The 17024-nt window shown below is 39.0% G+C and overlaps 1 protein-coding gene across 1 annotated transcript in view; it reads left to right on the forward strand.

Moving 5' to 3' along the window:
• The first annotated feature begins 520 nt into the window (after positions 1-520).
• Positions 521-17024, forward strand: part of ATP10D (ATPase phospholipid transporting 10D (putative)) — a 124670-nt gene continuing 108166 nt past the window's right edge. Inside the window, exon 1 of the mRNA XM_052642271.1 lies at positions 521-622. The gene's annotated coding sequence lies outside the window, so the exon portion shown is untranslated. The remainder of the gene's footprint in view (positions 623-17024) is intronic.

Consider the following 17024-nt stretch of genomic DNA (forward strand, 5'->3'; position numbering starts at 1 on the left):
TGAGGAAAAAAGACCAAATAGTTTTTCTTTTTTTTCTCAATCTCTCTTTTCTAGTTAACATCAATATTAAGTATTTAGATTTGACCCTTTTACCCTCCAAAAATAATTCCCAAGAGTTTCAAGTTTAGGTAAATGAATGAACTGTTAAAACAGAATTTCAGCGATACAAAAATAAACCGAACACCTGAGCAGGCAGGTTCTGGGTTACTGGGAGACATCTGCATCAAGCAGACAGGAAGCTCCCGCCAACAGCTGGAGCTGGGAAACCCCTCGGCGGCCCGGCCCGCCCCTTGCACCTGACGTCACGAGAGGCGGGGCGGCGAGCGATTGGCCTTCCGCGGAAGTTCGGGCCACTCTGCATCCCAGCGGAAAGGGGAGGCGGAGCCGCGGGGGCGGGCCGCCGGGAGCAGAAGGTTGCCAGCTCCGCCGGGGCTGGGCTTGGGTTTTGGCAGCTGACTTTGAGAGCCGTCTGAGAAGTGTTTTGTTGGGTTTTTTCCTTCCAAGTCAAATGGCTGGCGTAGAAGCATAACCCGCCTCCTCTCTTCGGATCTGTGCTTGGTTCTTCTCTTGCATCTTGGGACTTGTGACCATCATGCTGTGATGTGTGCCCAGAGAGAAACTGGTAAGGGTGAACCAGCGAGCCTCTTTGACGGTTTCCTTGCCTTCCTTTTCACTACTCTTTTCCTCTGTTTCTTTACTCTCTCTGTCGTCTGCCTCCCGCAATAGTGGTGTTCAAATCGGATGAAGTACCTCAAAACTGGACTTTGTAGCTTTGTTAAACTTTAAAAAGAAGAATCTTACACCATTTTCAGTCACTTGATTACAGGAGAGGGATGACTATCTTTTCTGAATGCTGGATTTTATGAAAAGATAGGTTATGCACACACACCCTTTGTCATCTCATTGTGAAATCGAACAGTTTAAAGCAATTTTGGCTCTGTTTCAAATATAATGAATAGAATAGGGATTGAAATTTTTACCCAGTAGATAAACCACGGATTGATTCCTTAGGAAGAAAAAGGTGTTTGTGTTGGAGCTTGTTCAGAAATAGTTTTTACAGGAGCCCTACCAAAAAGCCCTCAATTTTCCATGCAAACACTAATGCAGAGCTTCATTGTTGTTTGGGGCACCCTTTACTTTACATTGTAAAACCTGTGATTATACTTTATACAGCAGAGAGACATCTGGTTGGTTAGTGAAACCCTCCATTCTGGAAGGTCAGGCTCCCTGTGCCTTCAGAAATCATGTATTTAAACTATTCATAATCATAAGGGCACGTCTACTCGGGTATTTAGAGTGTTATCTAAATAAAACCAAAGATTTTTCTTGCTTCTTTTCACATAAGTTCTTTTCAAGGAGAAAAACAGTTTCGTAGTCTGAGGGCAAGTCTCTGACTCTAATCAACCTTGAAAGAGGACCCACAAGGATAGGGCACTCCTTATCCACCAATGTTACTATATCCGAAAAGTAACTCCAGAGCAGATAAATATTTTGAAATTCGGCTAGGTCACCGTTTCTGGGAAGAGTACCATCAGAAAGAGAGATTTGGTGGCTTGTTTAGAGCCAATGTGTAGCACATGATCATTGTAACGGTAAATTCATTCAGTGCCCAGGTGTAAGCACTCATTCCAGTTTACCCCACAAGGTAATCTCTCTCCTTCTGAACTCTTCTGTCCATGATACAGATACCTATTACCTACATTGTGATAATTTATCACAAGGAGATCATGCTATATAATTTGAAAAACAACTCTCCAACATTCAAAAACTTTTAGACAGTCTTAAAAAGTAACACTGTAACTGCTAAACATTTGTTAAGTTGTATGAAAAAGATGGAGAATCTGAGCAGTCTAAAATAGGATGTCAGTACTGTTTGACCTTTGCCTAATAACTGGATATTTGTTCAATACGATTGCTTAGTGACTAAATAGAATTTGAATGGGATATCATTTATTTTGATGTTAGTAAATGGAGGAAACGTTTAGAATTTGATTATAATTTGTAATAGAACAGAGATGATACATCTGTTAGACCAATGGACTTAGAATTAACTTGAAAAGAGGTAAAAAAATGTCCACATATTCAAGCCGTGTTTACGGACCTTGTTGTCTGATCTAGTTGAAAGTAGTCTTTTTAATGAGGCAAAACCAAAGAAAATGCTACAAACAAGATCACTTGAGGATCCTCAAAACTCAAAGCATTAGCAGCTGTGCAGGTTTCCTTTTCAGCTGAAATAGGTTTGTTGTGAGTATATTCTCTTAAAACATCATTCCCTTCCTCCCTGCTGTGAAAGAATTTCAATCTGAAACTGATAGAATAAATGATTTCCCTTATGTGCCTTTAGGAAAGCGAAGCTTAAAGACTGGGAGACCAATTTCCCATAAATGCCTGATTTACAGAGGGCTTCCCTGGTGGCTCAGACGGTAAAGAATCTGCCTGCAATGTGGGAGACCTTGGTTTGATCCCTAGGTTGGGAAGATCCCCTGGAGGAGGGCATGGCCGTCCACTCCAGTAATCTTGCCTGGAGAATTCGCATGGACAGAGGAGCCCGGCGGGGTACAGTCCATGGGGTCGCAGACAGCATGGAGCGACTAAGCACACACACACAGAAGTCGATAATTTGGAATTTTCTTAAATGTCAAGGAGTTAATCAGAAGTTTTGCCTTTTATCAGCATTGTAAAGTTTTTGCTTATGATTTCCAGAGTAAAAAATAAATGACCCAGGTCAGGTTGGTGTCCAAAAAACGAGTTACATTGAGTTTCTCTTGTATGATTAGACTGGTCGTATCTGCTCAGGGAATTTTCAAAGCAGGTCTCCGTTTATTTTGACTTTTTAACAGATACTCACTGAACTCTCTCGTTACATGCCCTGCCCATAAACACAGCCTATTCCAAACCCTGCCGGCTTCCCCAGTGGCTCAGTGGTAAAGCCAGTGATTGCAGGAGATGTGGGTTCAATCCCTAGGTGGGGTAAATCCCCTGGAGAAGGAAATGGCAACTGACTCCAGTATTCTTGCCTGGGAAATCCCATGGACAGAGGAGCCTGGTGGGCTACAGTCCATGGGGTTCCAAAGAGTCGCACATGACTAAGCTACTAAACAACATTCCAAATCCTCAATGAACTCACTTCTGGCTTGCTATGTAGTTCAGGTGTCCCAAATTGTAATTCCTCTGTTATTCCCAAATAAACTCGTTTCTTTGAGCATGCCTCTCAATTTACGTCTTTACTAAGATGGAGGACATTTCTACTGTAGATGGATTTATTTCATTTTAGAAACCATCTTAGTCATAGAAACAGTACTTTTCACAAAGCTAGTATCACAGAGGAAAAGTAATGGTGGTGCCAGTTTTGTAAAAGAGTGTGTCCCTGTGGACTACAGCCCATCAGATTCCTCTGTCCATGGGATTTCCTCCCTTAATTTATTTTGCTAAAATCTACTTACTCCGTTTAAGGCCATTCTGAAAGAGGAAGATGGGAACAACTACAGTTATGTTAAAAAACAAACTTACAAAATTTTAACTCTTTAGGTAGGATAAATAATTTTATAAATCTTATTATTTTGGTTATAAGGAAGGTGAAAATTAGCTTTACATTATCCAAAAATGTGAAGTCTTTCTTCAGTTTAGTGAGTAAAGTAGCTCAGTAGTGTCTGACTCTTTGCAATCCTATGACCATAGCCCACCAGGTTCCTCAGTCTGTGGAGTTTTCCAGGAAAGAATACTGGAGTAGGTTGCCATTTCCTTCTCCAGGGGATCTTCCCCACCCAGGGGATCGAACCCAGGTCTCCCATATTGAGGACAGATACTTTACTGTCTGAACCACCAGGGAAGCATTCTTCAGTTTATAGTACTCGTAATTACTTAGCACTATGTTTAAAAATTCTCATTCCTCTTACAGACTATAATAATACATAGAAAGTTCTACTAAAAATCTTAACTGTCCTTTCTTCTTTGCTAAAGTCTTCCATAGAGAGGTATTCTCAGATAGTTTAATGACATATTCTACTAATCTGTGATGTCCTTCAGCCGACAAATTAACCTTGCCATGTTAGAAAAATGCCTGTCTTTTAACAAATTTTTATTGAAGAATAGTTGACTTACAATATCATTAGTTTCAAGTGTGCAATATAATGATTCAATAGTTTATACATTATGCATGAAGTTATTACAATATTATTGATTGTTTTCTCTGTGCTATGCATTATATCCCTGTGACTTATTTATTTTATAAGGTAGTTTGCACCTCTTAATCCTCTTCACCTGTTTGATCCATTCCCCCTCCCTTCCTGCAACCACTAATTTGTTCTCTATATTTGAGTCTGTCTTTGCTTTGTTATATTTGTTTGTTGCTTTATTAAATTTCATATATAACTAAAAACATACAGCATTCATCTTTTTTCTGACTTATTTTACTAAGAAAAATAACCTCTAGGTCCATCCTTGTTGTCACAAATGGCAAGATTTCATTATTTTTTTTATGGCTGAGTAATCTTCCATTGTGCATATATACCACATCTTTTGTATTTGTTTGTGTATTGAGGAACACTTAGGTTACTTTCATATCTTGGCTATTGTAAATAATGCTTCAGTGAACATTGGGGTGCATGTATCTTTAGTGTTTTAATTTGGGGGGATAAATACCTAGAAGAATTGCTAAGCATGTGGTGGTGATTGTCGTTCTGTCACGTCTGACTGTCTGTGACCCCATGGACTGCAGCGTGCCAACCTTCCCTGTCCTTCCGGAGTTTGCTCAAACTCATGTCGATTGAGTTGGTGATGTCATCCAACCATCTCATCCTCTGTCACCTCCTTCTCTTCCTGCCCTCAATCTTTCCTGGCATCAGAGTCTTTTCCAATAGAGTCAGCTCTTCGCATCACCAAAGTGTGGGACTTCATCATCAGTCCTTCCAATGAATATTCAGGACCGATTTCCTTTGACTGACTGGGTTGATCTCCTTGCTGTCTAAGGGACTCAAGAGTCTTCTCCAATACCACAGTTCAAAAGCATGATTCTTTGATGCTCATGCTTCTTTATGGTCCAAGTCTCTCATCCATACATGACTACTGGAAAAATCAGAGCTTTGACTAGATGGACCTTTGTTGGCAAAGCTATGTCTCTGCTTTTTAGTTCTGTTTTTGAGAGGACTCTGTATTGTTTTCCAGAGTGGCAAAGCCAATTTGCATTTCAATTAACAGTGCACAAGCATTCCCTTTCCTATACATTCTCACCAATACTTGATGTTTCTTTTCGATGATAGCCATTTTGATAGGTGTGAGGTAATAGCTCATTGTGGTTTTGATTTGCATTTCTCTTCTGAATAGTGATGCTGAGCATCTTTTCAAATGCTTGGTCATCCATATGTTTTCTTTGAAAAATACCTATTTAGATTCTGTGCATTTTTTAGTCAGACTGGCTTTACTTTTTGCTACTGAGTTGTATGAGTTTTTTTAAAAAATATATTTTGGATATTAACCCCTTATCAGACATATCATTTACAAATACCTTCTCCCATTCAGTAAGTTGTATTTTCATTTTGTTGATGGTTTCCTTTTTTGTGAAATAGCTTTTTCATTTGATGTGGTCCCACTTATTTTTGCTTTTTGTTGCCCTTTCCTAAGGAGGCATATCCATAAAAAATATTTCTAGGACTGATATAAAAGTATACTGCCTTTGTTTTTTACTAGGAGTTTTTTGTATCAGGTCTTAGTAGAAGCCTTTCACTTTTCAAGTTTATTTTTGGTTTATTTTTCATCCTTTTACATGTGATTGTCCAGTTTTCCTAACACAACTTATTGAAGGGGCTGTCTTTTCCTCATTGTATATTTATGCCTCCTTTGTCATACATGTTAAGTCGCTTTAGTTGTGTCTGACTCTTCGCAACCATCGTAGCCCACTAGTTCCCTCTGTTCATGGGATTCTCTAGGTGAGAATACTGGAGTGGGTTGCCATTTCCTTGTCTAGGGGATCTTCCTGACCCAGGGATCAGACCCAAGTTTCTTACATCTCCTGCATTGCCCAGCAGGTTCTTAACCACTGATGCCACCTGGGAAGCCCCCTTTGTCATGGAGTAATCAATTGATCAGATGTGGGTGGGCTTCTTCCTGGGTTCTCTATTCTGTTCCATTAATCCATGTGTCTGTTTTTGTGTGTGTATCATACTGTTTTTATTACTGTAGCTTTGTAGTATAGTCTGAAGTTAAGGAGCATGATGCCTCTAGTTTTGTTCTTTTTCTCAAGATTGCTTTGACTAGTCAGGATTTTTTGTAGTTCATACATGTTTTAGGATTACTTATTCTAGTTCTGTGAAAAAATGCTGTGGATGAATTGATAGATATTGCATTGAATACGTAGATTGTTTTGGATAGTACGTTCATTTTAACAATATTCTTGTGATCCATGAACACAATATATCATTCCATTTATTGGAGGTCAACTTCAGTTTCTTTTATAAAGGTCTTATATTTTTCAGAGTACAGGTCTTTCATTTTCTTTGGATTTATTCCTGGCTATTTTATTCTTTTTGATGCAATTGTAAATGAGATTGGTAGCTCATTTTTATTGTATAAAAATGCAACAGATTTCTGTATATTAATTTTGTATCCTACAATTTTACTAAATTTATTCTAGTTTTTCTTTTTTTTTTGGTGGAATTGTTAGAATTTTCTGTATATAATATTATGTCATCTTCTACTAGTGATAGTTTTAATACTTCTCTCCCAGTTGTATGTCTTATTTTTCTTTTCTGATTGTGTAACTTGGGACTTCCAGTACTGTGTTGAATAAAAATGGGAGCATGGTCATACTTGTCTTATTCCTGATTGTAGAGGGAAAAGTCATAGCTTTTCACTATTGAATAGGATTAGCTGTTGGTGTATCATAAATGGGCTTTACTATGTTGAGGTATGTTCCCCCTATACTCACTTTGTTGAGAATTTTTATCATAAATATATATTTTTAATAATATCCTATTCCTTTGAATATAATTTTTTCATCTTAAAGACTTATTACTAGATATCCTTCTTAATTTCCCATCATTCCTTATTTTGTACTTAAAACGCAAACCATATTGAACTACACAGTGTTATGTAACACTGGGTTACAGGGTTTTCCAGCTGCCTTACCTTTATTCATATTTTCTTTTCTAAAATTTACAGATCTCATAGCTGATTCTCAACATTTCCCAAGACTCAGTTAAAGTTCTGTCTCTTGGGCAGCCTACCCTACTTTTCTGTCTTCCAGTCTCATGTCATGTATCTCCTGAGATGTTCTAGTTCCGTAAAGGTATGTACTGCATGATTAGTGTGACTTATTTATTTTATTTTTGTCGAATTGAGTATTTTGACTGGTTCTGGGCATGTTTATTCATTCTCAAAGTACCAGCACTGTGCCTATAAGACAAGGTAAAGGAAATGAACACTCAAAGGTAAGCTCCTAGAAGACAGAGATTTTTGTGTTTTGTTCTCTGGTTAATCTCTGTTACCTGTTATAATGCCGGCATAATAGTGGAAGCTCAGCAAACATTAGTTGGAAGAATGAAGTTGAGCACTTTCAGTGTGCTGGACAAGTACTGGTACATTGATTTCATAAACCTCCTTTTAAAACAGTGTGAGGCTGAGTAGTATTCCATGGTATATAGTATACATAAAAAGGATCACATGTGATCAGTGCTAATGAGGTGGATGGATCTAGAGCCTGTTATGCAGAGTGAAGTAAGTCAGAAAGAGACAAGCAAATGTATATTAACATGTATCAGTGGAATCTAGAAAAATGGTACTGATGAACCTGTTTGCAGGGCAGCAATGGAGACGCAGACATGGAAAACAGACTTGTGGACGCAATAGGGGAAGAGGAGAGAGGGTCACTGAAACTCATACTTTACCATATGTAAAATAGACAGCCAGTGGGAATTTGCTGTATGATGTTGGGAACTCAAACCTGGTGCTCTATGATAACCTAGAGGTGTGGGTTGGGGTGGGAGGAGCAGGGGAGGCTCAAGAAAGTGGGGACATATGTATACCCATGGCTGATTCATGTTGATGTTTAGCGGAAACTAACACAATCGTGTAAACCAATTGTCCTCCAGTTAAAAAGCAAAAATTGTCATTTAAATGGAAAAAAAAAAGTATGAGGCCTATGATTTTATTTCCATTTTACAGATGAGGAAACTGAGGCTCAGGCTAAGAGCTTGTGATACAGACTGAGAATCTGAGCGTCAGTACCATTGGAACTCTAGAGCCTGTGTTCTTTCTGCTAACTGCAGATGAATCTGCTGTTTTGAAAACAGCTGAATATAATATCACTTTTAATTCAAATGGATGTGTTTTGGAGGGTGGAGGGCATCTAGTAATTATTGGAATTGACCACTTATCATGAATCCAATTTCTAATTCCAGTGAACACCATCCATTTCTTTTTAATACCATTTGTAGTTTTCATCTATATCTTATTGCTATGTATATACTATACTTAATAACACTTAACTTGCAAGCTTTGGGGACAGTTTAAATACAGTCATCCCTCCCTGCCCTTAGCCCTTAGTGGCTCAGACTGTAAAGAATCTGCCTGCAATCCAGGAGACCCAGGTTGATCTCTGGGTCAGGAAGATCCTCTGGAGAACGGAATGGCAACCCAATTCTTACCTGGAGAATTCCATGGTCGGAGGAGCCTGATGGTCTACAGTCCCTGGGATCGCAAAGAGTCAGACACAATTGAGTGACTAACACTTACTTACATATCCCTGCCTATCTGTGCGAGGTTGGTTCCAGAACCCACTGTGGATATCAAAATCCACAGATGTTCAGAATGCAGAGTTGACCCTTCATATCATCAGTTCCATAATTCAGCGAGCCATGGTTGGTGTAGTACTATAGTTATTGAAAGCAGTCAGCATATAAGTGGACGTATGCAGTTCAAACTCATGTTGTTCAAGGGTCAAGTGTATGTATGTTGCGACAGTTTAAGTAATTGACATATGTAATCTGTGCTTGTGTTACTTTGTCATGTGCTGAAGTTATTTTTATCCATTGTGAAATTATCTGAAATATTTATATCATATTTTAAGTGACCAAAATACTTCCAGAATTGAATCTTAAAAAAAGGTTTTAGAAATGAATTAAACCTCTTGTTCATTATACTGGAATATTTTTTTAATAATTCAACTAAGATAGTATCTGTCTTCATCATTTATCCAGTAATGCCACAAGCTTAAAAATTATAGTCTTTCATGTGTTTATTTGGTTTATAATTTAATAGCTCAGGTTAATGATCTGCAAGAGGCCTTTGGAAAACATTTGTGGTCTGTTTAGTTTTATGAGTATATACATTCTTTCAATGCCTAAATTCTTTCCATTTTAGCTGCAAATAACTCCACTTCCCAATTTATGCTTTTTTCCTCTTATTATTCCATATTCTTTTAAGCGTATTATTTTCTTTTGCTTTTTACAAATTTCCATGATGACTAATCTAGAAAATAATTTCCCTACTTTTTATGTATAAAAAAGTAGTTTCACTAATTATTTAAATAATGTATGCATCATTGGGGAGTAAATGAATAGTTGCATAAAAATGATACTTAATAGTAATGAATCCATGGAGAATATATACTTTAAATTAAAAATCAGTCTCTCTAAAACAGTCACAGATATAGAAAACAAACAAACTTATGGTTACCAAAGGGAAGGAGTAAGGGGAGGGATAAATTCCATAAATTACGGAATTAGCAGATACACACCACTCCATATAAAATAGATAGGGATTTACTGTGTAGGACAGGGAATGGTATTCAGTATCTTGTAATAATCTGTAATAGGAAAGGATTTTTAAAAAGGAACTATATATATGACTGAGTCACTTTACTATACATCTGAAACTAACACAATATTGTAAATCAACTATAGTCAATAAAAAATAAAATTTTTAAAAGGTACAAAAAATCTCTTCAGAGCAAATTTGGGTTGCCTAGGCTCATGGTTTTAAGTCTGGTCCCCAGTGTGAGAGCATCAACATCATTCGAATTTATTAGAACTGCCAGTTCATAGGCCCCACTGCAGACTGACTGAATCAAATTGGGGCGAGAGTGTGTGTGTACCAGGTGGAATCTGTGCTTTCGCAAACTTTCCAGTGACTCAGATCTCTCGCAGTTTGAGGACACAGGCTTAGGCTTAAGAATCTTAAGATTTCTTTATTTTGTTATTTTACTTAATTTTAAAATTGTTATTTGATGTACAGTTGATTTACAATATTAGTTTCCTATATGCAACATAGTGATTCAATATTTTTATCGATTACGCTCCATTTAAAGTTGTCATTAAATGTTGGCTGTATTCCCTGTGCTGTACAGTCTCTGCCCTTGTAGCTTTTTTATACATAGTAGTTTCTGCCTCTTAATCCCCATCCCTGTCTTGCCCTTTTTCCTTCCCTCTCCCTTCTGGTAACAACTAATTTGTTCTCTGTATCTGTGAGTCTTTTCCTGTTTTGTTATATTTGTTCTTTTTCATCTTTTGGATTCCATGTATCAGTGATAACATACAGGATTTTCTCTGCCTGACCTAATAGCGTAATAACCTGTAGGTCCACTCATGTTGTGGCAAATGACAGAATTTCACTATTTTTTTAATGGCTAAGTAGTAGTCCATTGTGAGTGTGTGTATGCGTGTGTGTACCACATCTTTATCAGTCCATCTGTTGATGGACACTTAAGTTGGTTCTATATTTCAGCTATTATAAATTCTGCAATGAACATAGGTCTTTTTGAATTAGGATTTTCATTTTCTTCAAATACATAGTCAGGAGTGGAATGGGTGGATCATATGCTAGTTTTTTGAGGAACCTCTATACTGTTTTCCACTGGGCTGCTGCACAAGTTTATATTCCCACCGAGAGTGTACCGGGATTCCCTTTTCTCCACATCCTCATCAACATTTGTTATTTGTAGACTTTTTGGTGATAGCCGTTCTGACATGCGTAAGGTGATACCTCATTTTAATTTATATTTCTCTGATTAGTGATGTTGAGTGTCTTTTCATGTGCCTGTTGACCATCTTTGTCTTCTTTGGATTTCAAAAATCAGGTGGAATTGACCAAGTAGAATCACACCAAAGCACCCCACTCCATCATTCAACAGTACTTTTCCCCACACTTTTTTGATTGCTTGACTCTTATCCTCTTAAAAATCAAATTCTTTTTTGATGAGTACTCATTCCCTGGACGCATAGTGTACCACAGTGAACCTGACTGGACATTAATTTATTTAAAAAAATACTCATTGAGTACTTGCTATGTGCTTGGCATTGTCCAGTTAGTTACTGGTTAAAGCAGTATACCAGATGGTCTCATAGAGGAAACAGACATGAAAATAATAATTATAGCTCATTCCTCTATCTTTTGAATAATCTTTTAAAGCTTATCTTGATGATCACAATACAGTGTGTTTATTATGTTTTACACACACAAAAATACACACTTCATCACATAGAGCTGAAGGTTGCAGTCTTTGTATGAATGAATAAAGATAACACACTAGGAAATTTGTATTCTGCCAGTTTAAAAAGATACTTTGTAGTTTTCAAAATGAGCACTTATCTGGGGTTTAGCTCCACTTACTTATCTATTGGTTAGTGTTTTAATGCTCTCAGTATTTGCTGTTCTGAAGCCTGGCCATAAACATGTCAAAGTTGGTCCCAAGGGAATTGATCTCTGAAGTATTTCAGGCAATGAGGGAATCGCATGAACTTCTTGCAGGATCCCTCTCCTGGACTGTGTGGTCTTTGAAGACAAGAACCACAGAGTTTACACATAACTTTTCATCATTTTGGTTGTAATGCCTGGACAGTACTTTGCTGACATATGGTAGCCTTTTGGTAGCTATTTATTAAACAAATGTAAGGAAAAGCAATCTCTGAACAGTGAGAATAGGTTTCACTAAAATAAGTCTTCTGTTTCTATACTTCTGCTTCCTGAAGACCGCTGAGGTGGTTAATTCAGTTTATTTGTTCTAAAGTAGTTGGAAATATGAGTTCAAATTTCATAAAGGCAGATATTTGGGCAGCCAAGGGAAACACAAACCTATGAAAATAGTCATGAACATTCAAAACAAGGTCTTCAACTGCTGGTTGAAAACCTATAGATATGCCTCTGAAGACCCTGAAGGCATCACTATATGGGGTACTTTACAATAATTGGTGCTTTGAGCATTTTGGTGATGAATTCTCAGAAAGAAAAGCTTATTCAAAATGTTGTATAAAATGTAGGAAAATTGAGAACACACAATGATTTCTATCATGAAGAAGTTATTTTGATATTTAAGGGATAAACTTCAAACCTCTTGAAAAAAATAGGGTACTCAGAGGAACTTCCTTCCTGAGAGTTTTAGAACAATGAAATTCAAATTCCTCTGCTATTTTTAAAAATAGGTTCTATTTGTTTTATTTCCCCTTTTATGTCTTTTTTGTTGCAGAGTCTTATTAGCAGCCATTTTAGGGTTACCTGCTAAAGATCTTCAAAGTATAATAATTTTAGCATATATAATAAAAGCTATAATACCATGAGATAACTAAGCTTATATTACTTCTAGAGTTGGTATGTGTAAGATTGTTAGAGGTATTCTGGTTGTTACTGCATATAAGAGAGGTGTTATTTTAGTCATTCGTTCATAAGTCTATTCCACAAATATGTGTTGGAAGTCTGCTCTGGGTTTGATACTGTTCTAAGCGCAGGTTACATCAGTGGACAAAGGAGATAAAAATTTCTACTCTGGGAGGGGAGACAAGAACTAAAATACAAAAAAAATTTATAGATTGTTAGAAAATGACTTAAGTTTATGAAAAATAAGAAAGGGAAAAAGTATAAATTGCTGAGACAAGGCTGTGTAAGGAGTGGAATGAAGGAGGGGCGGAGGAATAGATTGGAGAGGACATTGGGAGGTAGGTGTGCGTGGCCTTCGTGGCTTTTATTATAATTAACATGGTAGCCTTTCAGTTTAGTCGCTCAGTCGTGTCTGACTCTCCCGTGAACCACAGCACGCCAGGCTTCCCTGTCCATCACCAACTCCCGGAGCCTACCCAAACTCATGTCCATTGAGTCGGTGATGCCATCCAACCATCTCATCCTCTGTTGTCCCCTTCTCCTCCTGTCCTCAGTCTTTCCCAGCTTCAGGATCTTTTCCAATGAGTCAGCTCTTTGCATCAGGTGGCCAAAGTATTGAAGTTTCAGCTTCAACATAAGTCTTTCCAATGAATGTTCAGGACTGATTTCCTTCAGGATGGATTGGTTGGATCTCCTTGCAGTCCAAGGGACTCTCAAGGGTCTTCTCCAACACCACAGTTCAAAAGCATCAATTGTTTGGTGCTCAGCTTTCTTTATAGTCCAACTCTCACATCCATACATGACTACTGGAAAAACCATAGCCTTGACTAGATGGACCTTTGTTGGCAGAGTAATGTCTTTGCTTTTTAATATGCTGTCTAGGTTGGTCATAACTTTCCTTCCAAGGAATAAGCGTCCCCTTTAGAGAATTTTGCCTTGGAGACAAACAGAGATCATTCTTTCGTTTTTGAGATTGAATCCAAGTACTGCATTTCAGACTCTTTTGTTGACCATGATGGCTACTCCATTTCTTCTGAGGGATTCCTGCCCGCAGTAGTAGATATAATGGTCGTCTGAGTTAAATTCACCCATTCCAGTCCATTTTAGTTTGCTGATTCCTAGAATGTTGATGTTCACCCTTGCCACCTCTTGTTTGACCACTTCCAATTTGCCTTGATTCATGGACCTGACATTCCAGGTTCCTATGCAATATTGCTCTTTACAGCATCGGATCTTGCTTCTATCACCAGTCACATCCACAACTGGGTATTGTCTTTGCTTTGGCTCCATCCCTTCATTCTTTCTGGAGTTATTTCTCCACTGATCTCCAGTAGCATATTGGGCACCTACTGACCTGGGGAGTTCCTCTTTCAGTATCCTATCATTTTGCCTTTTCATACTGTTCATGGGGTTCTCAAGGCAAGAATACTGAAGTGGCTTGCCATTCCCTTCTCCAGTGGACCACAGTCTGTCAGACCTCTCCACCATGACCCGCCCGTCCTGGGTTGCCCCGAAGGCATGGCTTGGTTTCATTGAGTTCGACAAGGCTGTGGTCCTAGTGTGATTAGATTGACTAGTTTTCTGTGAGTATGGTTTCAGTGTGTCTGCCCTCTAATGCCCTCTTGCAGCACCTACCATCTTACTTGGGTTTCTGTTACCTTGGGCGTGGGGTATCTCTTCACGGCTGCTCCAGCAAAGCACAGCTACTGCTCCTTACCTTGGACGAGGGGTATCTCCTTACCGCTGCCGTTCCTGACCTTCAATGTGGGATAGCTCCTCTAGGCCCTCCTGTGCCTGCACAGCCACCGCTCCTCAGAGTTGGACTGTGAAGAAGGCTGAGCGCCGAAGAATTGATGCTTTTGAAATGTGGTGTTGGAGAAGACTCTTGAGAGTCCCTTGGACTGCAAGGAGATCCAACCAGTCCATTCTGAAGGAGATCAACCCTGGGATTTCTTTGGAAGGAATGATGCTAAAGCTGAAGCTCCAGTACTTTGGCCACCTCATGCAAAGAGTTGACTCATTGGAAAAGACTCTGATGCTGGGAGGGATTTGGGGGCAGGGGGAGAAGGGGACGACCGAGGATGGGATGGCTGGATGGCATCACGGACTCGATGGACATGAGTCTGAGTGAACTCCGGGAGATGGTGATGGACAGGGAGGCCTGGCATGCTGCGATTCACGGGGTCGCAAAGAGTCGGACACGACTGAGCGACTGAACTGAACTTAGAGAATTTTAAATTGCGGAAGAAGTTTTAGGTTCCAAATGAAGCGTTAACAGGGCAAGTTCGAGTGTTGGACTCAGGTGATAGTGGTGGAGTGATGCCAAGTGTTGAGAATCCAGATATACTTGGAAGGTGATGGTGGTGGTGCTCAGTCATGTTCAACTCTTTGTGGCCCCATGGACTGTAGCCCGCCAGGTTTCTCTGTTTGTGGAATTTCCCAGACAAGAATACTGGAATGGGTTGCCATTTCCTACTCCAGGGGGTCTTCCCAACTAAGGGATTGAACCCACGTTTCTTGCGTCTCCTGCATTCACAGAGTCTTTACCACCAAGCCATCCAGGAAGCCCCATATTTGGAAGATAGAATCAACAAAATCTACTGACTGTGTGGTTTGTGAGACACAGGACCCTGGATGATCCAGAGGCCTTTGGGCTCAGGGTCCTAGAAGGATGGAGCTACATTCAACTAACTGACAAGACTAATCTGTGGAATAAGCAGGTTTTGGTGGGGCTAGTATCAGGAGTTCCATTTTGCACATGTTACCATTTGATGGTGAGCCCAGATGGAGATGAGCTGACTAGCTGGCAATCAGAAGTACATATCTGGAAATTAGGAAGAGATCCAGTCTGTGCTGGAGGGTGGTTATGTGGTGGGGAATCTGTAGAAGTTCTCTTCTGAGGGCTTTGACTTTCCCAGTAAAATAGAAATATGGTCTTCAGCAGAAAGGGAGCTGTTGGAAATTAGAAAGTCTAAAACAGTTGTTGGTAAAAGTGGGAAAGTGAAGAGACTAGAAATGCTGTATGACTGCAGTTGGCAGGTCTGGTCAACTAGTAGTTCATGGTCAAGAATTTAAAGTAACACTAAGCCTGCTTATTTGCCACCATATCTTCGCACAAGTTCTTACTTCTAGTCCCCTGGCATGTTTATAAAAATATTGCTGCTATCACAAAGGCAAAACATAAAAAAAAATGAAGTGACACTCTTCAGGGACCTTGTGTATTTCTCTTAGCCACTTTCAACTTTTCAGTATTGGAACAGAGTATGTAGAGATTCAGATCAAACTGATTTGAGTCGGCCAGGAAGTTCATTTGGGTTTTCTGTAAGCTGTAACTAGGGTAAGGGTTTGGCCAAGAAAGAAGTGAAAGAGGAGCTAAGAGGTTGAGAAACTATACAAAGAAGTGATAGCAGTGTTGACCACAACATTCAGACTAAGTAGGGAAGTGTGGCCACGCAATAATGAAAGGCAATGAGGAGGTGGCGGGAGGGGGCGGCTGCTTGAAGGTCCCTGTGGGGTCAGAGAATATGGAAGGCAGAATAAAAATGAATCATTTATTTTAAACACATGTTATGTGTATATAGTGAATCATGTTTCAAATATATGGAAACTTTCTATTGAAGGCATCTAATACATTTTTTAAACTTAAATGCAAATTTAAGTTTAAATTTGAATCTGTTAACTTCAGTTTTTCAAATGAAGTATGCCTTCAGTATTTTTTCCTTCTAAGTGACTTTTCCTTATCCTAGTCCTGTTCTTCCCACCCTTACATTCTTTGGAGATCCTCTGTGCCTCTGTTGCTCAAGTGTTTTTGCCCTGTGTCAGAGCCTCCTAATAACTACAGAGGCTTATTTGCATTAGCCTTGGGTGAGTTTCTCACTCTGAGCCTCAGTTTCCTCATTTAAGTGGGGATAATAATTTGTACTTTATTGTAAGAACTAACGTTAATGTGTATTTATCCCTTGCACAGAACTTGACATGTCTTTAAAAATGGTAGATATTGTTATCATCTTAGGCTTATAGAATGAGTCATATTTTATTAGAGTTGAATAACTAAATCTCAAAAACATGCTGTTCTGTCATTTCAATAACATGTTATTTTAGAAGCATCTAGGATTATCAGTGTCAAAACATGGTATTAACGATTGCTATCATTAACCTTTTAAAAATTATTTTTAATTGGAGGATAATTGCTTTACAGTACTGTGTTGGTTTCTGCCATACAGCAACATGAACAGCCATAGGTATACATATGTCCCCTCCCTCTTGAACCTCCCTCCCGCCTCCACCCCAACCCCCCCCCCCAGGTTGTCACATACTCCCTGCATCATGTAGCAAATTTCCACTGGCTCTCTGTTTTGCATATGATAATATATATGTTTCAAAGCTACTGTCTCAAATTGTCCTGCTCTCTCCTTGCCCCACTGTGTCCACAAGTCTGTGCT

This window comes from Budorcas taxicolor, chromosome 6, assembly GCF_023091745.1.
Source record: "Budorcas taxicolor isolate Tak-1 chromosome 6, Takin1.1, whole genome shotgun sequence".
Classification (NCBI taxonomy): domain Eukaryota; kingdom Metazoa; phylum Chordata; class Mammalia; order Artiodactyla; family Bovidae; genus Budorcas; species Budorcas taxicolor.